This window comes from Garra rufa, chromosome 10, assembly GCF_049309525.1.
Source record: "Garra rufa chromosome 10, GarRuf1.0, whole genome shotgun sequence".
In the NCBI taxonomy this organism is placed as follows: Eukaryota; Metazoa; Chordata; class Actinopteri; order Cypriniformes; family Cyprinidae; genus Garra; species Garra rufa.
In genome coordinates, this window is record NC_133370.1 from 42889806 (window position 1) to 42903313 (window position 13508).

Genomic DNA, 13508 nt, shown 5'->3' on the forward strand with positions numbered 1-13508 from the left:
ACTAGAGTCTGCATACTGAACATCTGGGACACAAAATCTAATTTAAACCTGGGAGAAAAGTTTTAGGATAAAAAAAAAGAGAAAGAAATAAAAAGGGTACTATAACGCAGGACTCAGGGAAGCGTTGAAGATCCAAACGCTAGCTTTATTTGACAGATCGTAATCAAGACATGCAGGGTCAAAACACCAGCAAACAGGAACATCCAGGGCAAGACAAAAGCGTAATCCAATAATACAGGCGAGAGTCAAAATCCAAAAGGGCAGTCCAAAGTAGCAAATCAAACAAAACAATGAAGCAAGGCAAAACTATGGCAATGGCAAAATGACTATGACTATGACAATGAAAACAAAACCGTGGCAAAAACAAGGCAATGAAACAAGAGAAACGCTTAGTAGAGTCCGCACAGCAAAACAATACTTTGCAAAGCCTGTTTGGTTTAGGCCCTGCTTAAATGGCCACCAAACAGGAAGTAACCATAGAGGCAGCAGAGGGAGCAACAACAGTCAGTGTGAGTAAGGGCTCCCTCTGCTGGCCTGGTGTTACAGGTACAACAAAAAAGATAAATAAGAATTTATAAATAAGTATTTCTGTGGCTAATAGGAAAGTAATACAATACATATATTATTAGTATTAATAATATTGCTAATAACAGTGCTAATGGTGGTGGTAGTAGTAGTACTATTTGTTATATAATTATTTGTTTGATAAATATAAAATAAAATAATAATAATAATTAATAATAAGTGAGTATTATTATATAATTCTAATAATAACAAAATATTTTATTTTTATAATTGTTGTTTTTATTGGATGTAGCGTCTTGCTGTCTATCAAAACCCTAGCTATTGTTTTTTATTTTTAAATATTATTAATAATAAAATTATTGTTGTTGTTACTACAGTAATAATAATAATTAATAATAATAATAATAAATGTAAATATTAATAATAATAATGTCGATTTGCAACAACAAAACAATGATTTATTTTTTAATTATTATTATTATTGTACTATTTTAACACTAGCTATTTTTTAAATTATTAATAATATTATTGTTGTAGTTGTTACAGTATAATGATGCTAATAATAATAATAATAATAATTATTATTATTATTATTATTATTATAATCATTATTATATAACTGTAAATAAATTAAAAAATAAATAAATATGTAACTATTTGTTGAATAAATAATACATAAATTATTAGTATTAATAATAGTAATTGTGTATTATTATATAATTCCAATAACAGCTGAAACTATTATTTTATTGTTGTTGTTGTTGATAATAATAATAATAATAATAATAATAATAATAATAATAATAATATAAATGTAAACAATAAATAAATATAACTATTTGTTGGAAAAATAATACATCAATTATTAGTATTAATAATTGTAATTGTGTATTATTATATAATTCTAGTAACAACCGAAACAGTGATTTTATTATTGTTGTTGTTTTTAATAATAATAATAATAATAATAATAATAATAATAAATGTAACTTTTTATTAGATGTGTTGGCTTACTGTCTATCAAAACCCTAGCTATTGTTTTTGTTTTTAATTATTATTTTTGTTTTTAATTATTATTAATAACAAAAAATATTGTAGTTGCTGTTACTACAGTAATAATAATAATAAATGTAAATATTTGCTGGATAAATAATATAACAAATGTATTATTAGTAATAATAATAATAGTATTTGTGTATTATTACATTATTTTAATTACATCATCAAATTATTATTATTATTATACTGTCTGCTATTTAAAAAAAATATTATTATTAATAATAATGTTGTTGTTGTTGTTACAGTATAATAATAATATACAAAATATAAAAAAATAAAAATAAACAGTTTGAAAAAAAAATACTACTACTTAATAATAATAATTGTACTGTTGTTGATGATAATAATAATAATAATATGTAAATATTTGCCGGATAAATAATATAACAAATGTATTATTAGTAATAATAATAATAGTATGTGTGTATTATTACATTATTTTAATTACATCATCAAAAAATGATTTATTCTTTATTATTATTATTATTATTATACTGTCTGCTATTTAAAAATATTATTAATAATAATAATGTTGTTGTTGTTGTTGTTGTTACAGTATAATAATAATATACAAAATATAAGAAAATTAAAATAAACTGTTTGAAAAAAAATAATACTACTTAATAATAGTAATTGTATTGTTGTTGATGATAATAATAATAATAATAATAATAATAATAATAATAATATGTAAATGCAAATAAATGATGAATAAATATAACTATTTGTTGGATAAATAGTACATAAATTATTAGTATTAATAACAGTAATGGTGTATTATTATATAATTCTAATAACAACTGAATCCAGTTGTTTATAATAATAATAATAAATAATAAAAAATAAATGTGTTTATTAATGTGTTTGTTTTATTATTATTTAGATCTAATTACAACAACAAAGCAATGATTCATTATTATTATTATTAGCTACTATTTATTAGCTATTATTATTTACCCTAGCTATTATTTTTTAATTTATAATATAATTATTATAATATTGCTGTTGGTATTACAGTATAATAATAATAATCATTTAAAAAATAAAATAATAATAATAAATGTAACAATTTATTGGACATGGTGTTCTGATGTCTTTTTATTTTGGTGCTGTTTTATAAAAGCAATGCATCATTCAAGGCTGTGTCTTGTATGAGACAGTGGTTGCACGTCATGCTTTGAATTATGCTTTTTGCGTTATTACTGTATTGCTTTCTCCACCCTCAATAGCACTTAAGTTGTTTCGGTGGGTACATCAGTTCAGTTCAAAAATAACCTTATTTCAAACATGTTTAGTCTGTCCAGTAGACCTCTTATGACTGTTTTGACAGGTGAAAAATAGAGACTGATTACATTGATTTAACGTGGCCAATATGTGTATTTTCCTAACGGCACAACAAAACCATGGCTGTGTTTCCATGACTACAGTACGCCGGCATCTGTAGATGAGGAGCACAGCTGTGCAACATGAAACGTCATCTCAGATTGACTGCGGCTCAAACATGAGCCCTCCCTGCGGTATATCTGCTCCGTGTCTGCATTAACTTCAGCAGAACGAGACCATCATGTTAGTTCATGTTCATTTTGTGGATGCCAGTAATGTAGATAGAAGTAATAAGTAATTTACTTCCAGCTAATGCATGTGCATATAATTGTGTTTGTTTGTTTCATCAGTAGACTGCTGTTCATTTCACGTAGGCTGTTTTGAGAAAGTAGTTTGCATGCTAATAGGATTTTATAATCTTTAAGATGCATCTTCAACAGAAATGTCAAACAAAAGAGTCTCCTGATGCATTTAAATGGAGTAAATACTCAAGGGCCGTTTGAACAGCAGTTCTTCTAATGAATTCACAGCAAGACCATTAGCTGATGGGCAAGATATAAGAAACAATTAGGGATGCTGTTTATTTGGAAGTCTGTTCGTTTGCATAAATGGTTGTTACGCAGTAGACTGAGTATTATTCCATGCATAAGTGAAGGATGTTTATGTGATGTTATGTTTTAGTTATAACAGGCAAAATAATCATTGACCTGACGCTTTTGTCCAGTGACTTAACGAGATAATGCACCCAAAAATAAAAATTCTGTCATTAAAGTGGTCATCGGATGCCCATTTTCCAGTTGATATGATTCTTTAGGGTCCTAATGAGAAGTCTATAACATACTTTGGTTAAAATTTCTCAATGGTAGAGTAAAAAACACTCTTTTTAGCTGGTCAAAATCAGCCCTTTTTAGAGCGAGGTATTCTGTTGTATGTTCCTTTAAATGCTAATGAGCTCTGCTTGCCCCGCCCCTCTCTGCCATGGGATGACGAGCAGTAATGTTTACTTTAGCCACGTTTAGCTGCGAAACTTACTGACTAGCACATGATTAATAAAGGCCATTTGCAAAGATGCATAAAAAACCCTTATACTCACTTCTGCTGTGGGTGAATCTGCGCCACGAATAATTCGCGCAAACATAGATGCATTTGTAGATCGGGATCGGCGCTTTCCTTTCAAAAACTAAACTAACATTAATCCTCTGCGTCTTCAGCAGAGGATTCATTTTTATAAGGTGTTTGAACACAGTTGTGTTGCTGCAGTGTGTGAAAAAGGTACGAATCCACCCACGTTTTTTTAATAAATCCCAATAAATCATAAACAGTCTCTCTGAACACACGGATTCAGATTTCTCCCTACAATGACATCATCATAAGAAATCCCATGCATTTGTAATAATCTCTGTTCTATTAGCGTAGACACAGCCTTGAGTGAGAAGCAGCAGTCCGCTATTACTGTTTTCTCGCTGTAGCTTCTCAAGATATACAATGTCAGCGACAAAGAGGCATTACAAGTATTGTAACGAACATAGGATTCTCCATAGGCTCCCTCCATCTGAGCCGCTGAGGTTTCACTTTCGAAGGAAATGTCCCTGAAAATATTGGTAAAGTCCTCAATATGTTTAGTGATCAATAGCAATGCTTCATGCGCAATGTCAGCTCCAGACAAAGTAAGTATTTCGTGTTTGTTTTCCAGATTGTCTTTCTGAAAGACAACTAGAACTGTCTTAAGGCTAATGTTGCTAAAGCTACCATTGCTGCCTTCATGTGCTACCAGAATGCTCGTAAAAAGGGATGTGGTTGTTAAAAATGGCATATTAAAGCAATGTGAAGATGACCACTTGAATTTGTCAAGCTCAAAATCACATGTGGGACTTATAAAGTATTTGATAGCACGCAGTGGCACCATAAGATCAGCTATTTTGTTATTTTTATTGTGCCATGCTTCCCGTCTGTGTAATTCATGAATGCACAATTATTATTATTATCACAGTACACATAAAGGTGCTTCAAAATTAATCGGATGCAAAACTAACTTTTACATGTTGTTTTTACACTTTTATGTGTGTTGGCACAACACACATAAAATGATAAAAATCCACCCAGTGTTTTTTTTTTTTTTTTGATCTTTAAAAGTATTATCCCATTTTTAAAATCAGGTCATTTTCAACTTCTTGTGATGAGGCCGCTCCCATGATAGTAGATTGACATGAGCGCCTTACCTTAGACCCGCCCTCATTAAGCTGAAACCGTCAGACTCCGATCACCATTGTGTGACTCCGGTGCAGGGGAAGACAAGAATGTCTCAGATTGAGCGATTGAGGTGTTGTTCTGTTGTTGGATGTAATAATGAACATAGCAGTCGTCATTTACACTCGACATCTGAGCCGCTAAAGACGCAGAGGATAATGTTACTTTCGTTTTTAAAAGGAAAGCGCCGATCCCGATCTACATACGCGTTTATGTTCATGCGAATTGTTCCTGATGCAGCTTCACCCACAGCAGAAGTGAGTATAAGGGTTTTTGTATCTTTGCAAATGGCCTTTCTTAATAATGTGCTTGTTGGCAAGTTTCGCGGCTAAATGGGGCTAAACGTGGCTAAATGCGGCTAAAGTAAACATCACGTCTCATCATCCCACAGCAGAGAGGGGCGGGGCGAGCAGAGCTCATTTGCATTTAAAGGGTCCATGCAATAAAATGAGTAGATTTTTTGCAGAACTGATTTTGACAAGGTAAAAGGGTGTTTTTTACACTACTATTAAGAATTTTTAACCAAAGTATATTTCATACTTTTCATTAAGACCCTAAATAATCATATGAACTTGTGGAAAATGGGCATCCGATGACCCCTTTAAAGAACCATTTCTTGTTTACATTTTTATAATCTTATTTGCCACAAAGAACCTTTTATGACACAAAGGTTCTTCAGATGTTAAAGGTTCTTTATGAAACCATTTAGACAAAAAGGTTCTTCTATTGCATTTTGAAGCACCTTTATTTTTAAGATATATACAGAGTTTCGAAGCTTCATGCTCAAATTTACAGAGACCGAGAAGGCAGAAAGCGCATCCTATTTGCTTTCATTATTTTACAAAAGTGCAACGTTTCGTTGTTATTCTGAGTTATTCTGAATTAATGTAGAGTCTTTACAGATTCGAAAGATGTATTATTTTATCTGTATGACCAAAAATGACTGAGCATTTTAAGAGAAAGTTCAGCTTCCACACTCTGCACAGAAAATTCAATAGCGCACAATTTTCTAGGTTAACATTAGATTGAGCTGCCATGTAAAGTTGCTAATACATCATATTTCAGATGAAAAGCAATATTTGAGGTTGATGAATGTTAGGTAAATGTTGGATGTCCTGCCTGACGTGCTATATTACCACATTAGCCAGCCGTTAACGATCTGTCCTTCACGGACTGCGTGATTTCGCCACTTTGTGTGGATTTTTTTTTCTGCAACTAAGCAACTAATAAAATTTGGGTCAACCAAGCCTTTTCACGTTGACTAACGGTTGGTCGACTATTAGGGGGCAGCCATACTTGATTCTGAATAGTCAGTCGCAGCATTCCGAAGTGTTATTCACCGATAATAAGTATGTTAAAGTAATTGATTGTATTAGAAATGAAATTTAAGTGTTTATATTTTTAATAGCTCTGTAATATTGTATTAGTGTTCACTTTCTTTGAATGTTTTGTACTCTGTAATTGATTATAGCTCATGTCCTAATTTATGTGGTGATGAGCTGAGTAGTGGAGTAAGTGGTGTAATGACTGTACATTATCCTTTAAATCGTCCTCATTGAACTTGTTTGTTCATCTTAGCTCAAAGCCACTTGCTAGGAACCTGTTTTCTTTGTGAAAGCTTTGCATTTAGTGAGCTTATGAAACATTGCAACTCAAATCAATAAGCAGGATAATATCTTTATGGAACATGATCTGTACTTAATATCCTAATGATTTTTGGAATAAAAGAAAAATCGATAATTTTGACCCATACATTGTATTTTTGGCTATTGCTACAAATATACCCATGCTACTTAAGGTTTTGAGTCTCTATGCCAAAAATCATTAGGATATTAAGTAAAGATCATGTTCCATGAAGATATTTAGTTAATTTCTTACCATAAATATATCAAAACTTAATTTTTGATTGGTAATATGCGTGCTAAGAGCTTCATTTCGACAACTTTAAAGGCGATTTTCTCAGTATTTAGATTTTTTTTTTGCACCCTCAGATTCTAGATTTTCTAATTAGTTGTATCTCAGCCAAATATTGTCATATCCTAACAATTATTTATTCAGGTTTCAGATGAGGTATAAATCTCAATTTCCAAAAATGGCCCCTTATGGCTGGTTTTGTGGTCCAGGGTCACATATATATTGTAAAATAATAGTAATAATAATTTACAAGTTTGCATGGACCCTTTTGGAAAATGTTAAATGAATGACATACTGTTCTTATCACATGTCTTTCATTTCTGCTATGCCATTGTTTAATAATATTTCAAATAGAGCATATATGAATAATGTCATGCTCTAGTCAACTGAAATCTGTGAAACACTGATTATTACAACTTATAACAGCTGAGTGAATGGATCATCACATATTTCCTCCAAAAGCAATATATGACCGCATTGAACCTGTGTAGCAAAACACAGCGCTAGCCTCATTCATGTTTAATTTGTCTAGCTGCCATAAACAATGAAGCATGTACTTTATCCAGCAAAATCTCAAAGGCTTTGTTTAGCGTTTTGCCTCAAACTACTTCCTTCAGCATTCAGGTCTTGTCAAAAAACCATTACGAGATGGCAATCCAAAGATTGTGCCCTAAGCTCTTCAGCATCCTCAGAATTTCACTGTGTCCTAAGCACGCTTGTTGCAATCTGTCTGTCCACAGTAGAGGCAAAACTGCTGTACGACTTCATTCATGTTAAAACTTGCTGCAATAATACAATATACACCACAACTGTATGTTATATACAGTATGTTAACTACAGTACTTGTAAGCATTGAATCTGTAGTCACAAGTTGTATGACAATATATTCTATTTAAATATATTTTAAAATGCAGTTATTTCTGTGATGCAAAGCTGAATTTTCAGCATCATTATTCCAGTCTTCAGTGTCACATGATCCTTCAGAAATCATTGTAATACAATTGAGGTCAAAAGTTTACATCCCCCTTTCAGAATCTGCAAAATGTTAATTATTTTACCAAAATAAGAGGGATCATACAAAATACATGTTATTGTTTATTTAGTACTGACCTGAATAAGACATTTCACATAAAAGATGTATACATAGCCCACAAGAAAAAAAAAAAAGTTTTTTAAAAACTATAAACTATAAAACTATAAAAAATGACCCTGTTCAAAAGTTTACATACACTTGATTCTTAATACTGTGTTGTTACCTGAATGATCCACAGCTGTTTTTTGTTTTATTTTTTTTTGTTTAGTGATAGTTGTTCATGAGTTTCTTGTTTGTCCTGAACAGTAAAACTGCCCGCTGTTCTTCAGAAAAATCCTTTAGGTCCAACAAATTCTTTGGTTTTTCAGCATTTTTGTGTATTTGAACCCTTTCCAACAATGACTGTATAATTTTGAGATCCATCTTTTCACACTGAGGACAACTGATGGACTCATATGCAACTATTACAGAAGGTTCAAATGCTCTCTGATGAGATAGAAACATGATGCATTAAGTTGTTCAAAAGTTTTCACCTACAGCTTTTAAAGCATCGTTTGTCATTTTAAAGCATCAGTGAGTGTTTGAACCTTCTGTAATAGTTGCATATGAGTCTCACAGTTGTCAGAGGGATCTCAAAATCATCCAGTAATTGTTGGAAATGGTTCATATACACAAAAATACTGAAAAACCAAAGCAGTTGTGGGACCTAAAGGATTTTTCTGAAGAACAGCAGGCAGTTTAACTGTTCAGGACAAACATTTTCTCTTGTGGACTATATGTAAACATATTTTATGTTAAATATCTTATTCAGGTCAGTACTAAATAAACACTATCATGCATTTTGTATGATCCCTCTTATTTTGCTAAAATAATTAACATTTTGCAGATTCTGAAAGGGGGGTGTAAACTTCTGACCTTCTCAAGAAACGTTTCTTATTATCAATGTTGAAAACAGTTGTGCTGCTTAGTATTTTTGTGAAAACTGTAATACACTACAATTCAAAAGTTTGGAGTAATTAAGATAAAAGAAACAGAACAAAACAGAAACTGATACTTTAATTCAGCAAGGATGCATTAATTTGATCAAAAGTGACATTAAAGTCATTTATAATGTAATAAAAGATTTCTATTTTAAATAAATACTGTTCTTTTGAACTGTTTGTCAAAGAATCCTAAAAAAAATGTTTCCACAAAATATTAAGTAACAAAAACTAACAATATTACTGTTTTCACTGTATTTTTGATAAATGTGACCCTGGACAACCAGTCTTAAGTCGCTGGGGTATATTTGTAGCAATAGCCAAAAATACATTGTATGGGTCAAAATTATTGATTTTTCTTTTATGCCAAAAATCATTAGGATGTTAAGTAAAGATCATGTTCCATGAAGATTTTTGGTAAAATTCATACTATAAATATATCAAAATGTAATTTTTGATTAGTAATATGCATTGTTAAGAACTTAATTTGGACAACTTTAAAGGTGATTTTCTCAGTATTTTGATTTTTTTGCACCCTCAGATTCCAGATATTCAAATAGCTGTATCTCGGCCAAATATTGTTCTATCCTAACAAACCATACATCAATAGAAAGCTTATTTATTGAGCTTTCATATGATGTATACATCTCAGTTTTGTAAAATTTAACCTTATGACTGGTTTTGTGGTCCAGGGTCACAAATGCAGCCTTGGTGAATAAGATTTCTTTTAAAGACAAGTTATATTTTTAACCTATTCATTTTTTTGATCCATTAATCATGTTTTTGATGTGAGAATGTGTCGTAGGTGACTGTCTCCACTCTTTCTATGCTTGTTTGAATTGCTCAGACAAGACACTTGTCTTATTATAAAATTTACGCAGTGGTCACGACATGATTAATTATTTTAATTGATCACATTATCTTTACTCTCTAAATAACGTTAAATTAACACTCCTCATTTTTTTAGTAGCTGGAATCTTGAAATTAATTTCTTAATATCCAAATAAAATTTAGTGCCTAATCACTGCATTTTTTGTAGCCTGCACTCTTAAAAAGGATGTGTTAAAAACAACACAGCCTGTGTTGTTTCTTAACACACCTTTGTGTCTAGTTAAGGACAACACATTTTGTGTTAGTTTTAACTCAACCAGTGTGTTATTCCAGCTAACACAGAAAATGTAACACAGATAATTTTCTACACACTATTGTGTTATAAATACACAATTTGTGTCAAGTATGTGTTATTTTTGAACAAATTTTGTATGCAATAAAGACACTGCAAACTAATGTATACAGTAGTTTAAACACAATTTATTAAACCTGCTACTAACAATTACATAAAAACTCAAAAAGGTTAAAAAACAATAGGTAAACAATCACAATACAGTCATTTCAACATTTGAATTGTTCCTTGAGTGAAAAGCTGTTAATGGTTTATAAAATTTGTACTCAAAAAGCACAAGGAAATTTGCTGCTTGCAATGTGATTGGCTGATATTTAACACATATTGTGTTAGACACACTGTGTTGGATATTTTCTTTTTTCTTTTTCATTTTTAACACACATTTAACACAAAGTAACACAAAATGTGCTAAAATAGACATAACACAAACAATGTGTTAAAAATTAACACATCCTTTTTGAGAGCGAGTCCACTTTAGTAAGATCGCTGATGCTCATCTTCCATTACGATGGCTATAAAGCTGAGCCTCACACACATACTCATAAACCCAAGGGTGCAGCATGAGAACATTCCTATAATAGACACACAGTTTTCCTGTCTGTCACACACAGTTTTCATGCTGGAGTAACCTTGCGCTCTCACATTAGTGAACACTGCTGCAGGAGCACTGTTCTGGAGGTCTTATTTAAAAATAAATGATGCTTCCACGTTCAGCACATTTAACATTTTCCTATTGCAAGGAAACACAGGAATTATAAAAGCAGATTTAACCGCTTTTAAAAGGAAAAACAGTCAAACGGTCTTTCATAGGGAAAGCATTAGCGACCGAAAGCTGAGAATGTTTGTGATCTCCACAGTCAAAATACCACACAACCAGGGTTTTGCTGCCCCACTTTATGTAATTGACTGCCATATGCTGTCCAATATGTTTAGTAAATCACTGCTGGACTAGCACATGAAATCTTTTCCTTTAGTATTTTGTCTGTCCGGCTGCTACATTACCCAGTTATAATCAAATCAAAGGATTATTACTAGCTCGCAGATCTGTCTATGAAGGCAACTATAATGCCAGCTGAACTAAAACAGTGCTTAAATAATTTATTTTTTTAGCGTTCTGTTTCTTTAATTTGGCTCACATCTAGAATTGACCTAGTTTGTTCCTCATAACAATATGTAGTTAACAACACAGCTACTGTAACGAGATTCAAGCAGTGCTAATGCTCTATAAATGCTTAATTAAGTTCAAATTGATTGTATTACAAGAATAGTTGAAAGAAAAAGTATAGAGATGTTATCATTTTCTCACCCTTAATTATTTTGCCATTTATTTGTTTAAATAAATAAAAACAGCAATATTGTGAAATATTATTACAGTGTAAAAATGTACAATGTTGTCTATTTTAATACATTTTAAAATTTAATTAAATTTAATTTAATTATGTGATGCAAATTGAAAATGAAATGTGACCTTAGTAAATGATGACAGAATGTAATTTTTTGTGTAAACTGTTCCTTTAAATTTCAGTTTGTCATTCATTCGAAGCTTGGAATATTGTCAATTTTAACCCTCTGGTGCTCTTCAAAAAAAAAAAAAAAAAAAATTAAATAAATAATATTAGATATACGCTACCAGTCAAAAGTTTTTGAACAGTAAGATTTTTAATGTTTTTTAAAGATGTCTCTTCTGCTCACCAAGCCTGCATTTATTTGATCCAAAGTACAGCAAATATTTGTACTATTTAAAATAACTGTTTTCTATTTGAATATATTTTAAAATATAATTTATTCCTGTGATTTCAAAGCTGATTTTTTAGCATCATTACTCCAGTCACATGATCCTTAAGAAATCATTCTAATATTCTGATTGCTGCTAAAAAAAAAAACATTTATTATTATTATGTTTAAAACAGCTAAGTAAAATGTTTAAAACATGCTTAATTAAGTTTAAATTGACTGTATTTTCAAGGATAGTTGAAAGAAATATGAAAAATGTCACAAACTGTTGTCTATTTTAATACATTTAAAAATGTAATTTATTCATGTGATGCAAATTGATAATTAAATGTGACCTTAGTAAATGATGACAGAATGTAAATTTTTGTGTAAACTGTCCCTTTAAATTTCAGTTTGTCAATAAAAAAAATTAATAATAATATTAGAGAGTCTCTTCTGCTCACTAAGCCTGCATTTATTTGATCTGAAGTACAGCAAAACAGTAACATTTTGAAATAGTTTACCATTTAAAACAGTTTTTTTGAATATTAGATTTTTTTTTTAAATGTAATTTATTCCTGTGATTTTAAAGCTGAATTTTACTCCAGTCACATGATCCTTAAGAAATCATACTGATAATCAGATATGCTGCTCACAAAACATTATAATAATTATTATTATGTTTAAAAACAGCTGAGTATAATTTAGGTGTCTTTAATGAATGGAAAGTTATTATATATTATAAATGCATAATATTATTATTATTATAAATGTCTTTATCATCACTTTTGATCAATTTAAAGCATATTTGCAAAGTAAAAGTATTAAACCCTCCCCTCAAAACAAAGAACAAAAATAATAAATAATAATACAAAATATGTCTTGAACAGAAAATCAGCATATTAAAATGATTTCTGAAGGGTCATGTGACACCAAAGACTGGAGTAATGATGCTAAAAATGTTGATTTGATCACAGGAATAATTTACAATTTAAAATATACTCAAATAGAAAACAGTTATTTTAAATAGTAAAAATATTTCACAATTTTACTGTATTTTGGATTAAACAAATGCAGGCTTGGTGAGCAGAAGAGCCTTCTTTAAAAAACATTGAAAATCTTGCTGTTCAAAAACTTTTGACTGGTAGTGTATATTGTATGTATGGAATGGGTTCAATCATGTTTTTTATTTATTTAGTTTTTTTTTAGAGGATTTTATGATACTAAATTATATTTATGTGGTAGTTATAATCCATAGCTGTTAAAATGAAATTTCTTGTTTGGTCTCTTTTAAAGAAGACACTTTAGCTTTATTCATTTCCTATTCATTTCCATGGTAATTTCTGACCTTGTTGAATCATGTCTATGATTATTTTTGGTGTTTAGCAACATTTGCCAAGTTTCATACCATTCTGATGAAGTAAAACATATTCTAAAAAAACAAAATGTAAACTTTTTAGTCAAAAATGACAAAGAGCACCAGAAGGTTAATGGCGTTTTGTTATTGTTGTTCAGTAAAAAAATATTCAGG

At 30.4% G+C, this 13508-nt stretch overlaps 1 protein-coding gene across 1 annotated transcript in view; it reads left to right on the forward strand.

Annotated features, from left to right (window-relative positions):
- LOC141344591 (low-density lipoprotein receptor-like) overlaps positions 1-13508 on the forward strand; it is a 170382-nt gene that overhangs the window by 47855 nt on the left and 109019 nt on the right. The gene's annotated exons all lie outside the window — the stretch shown is intronic.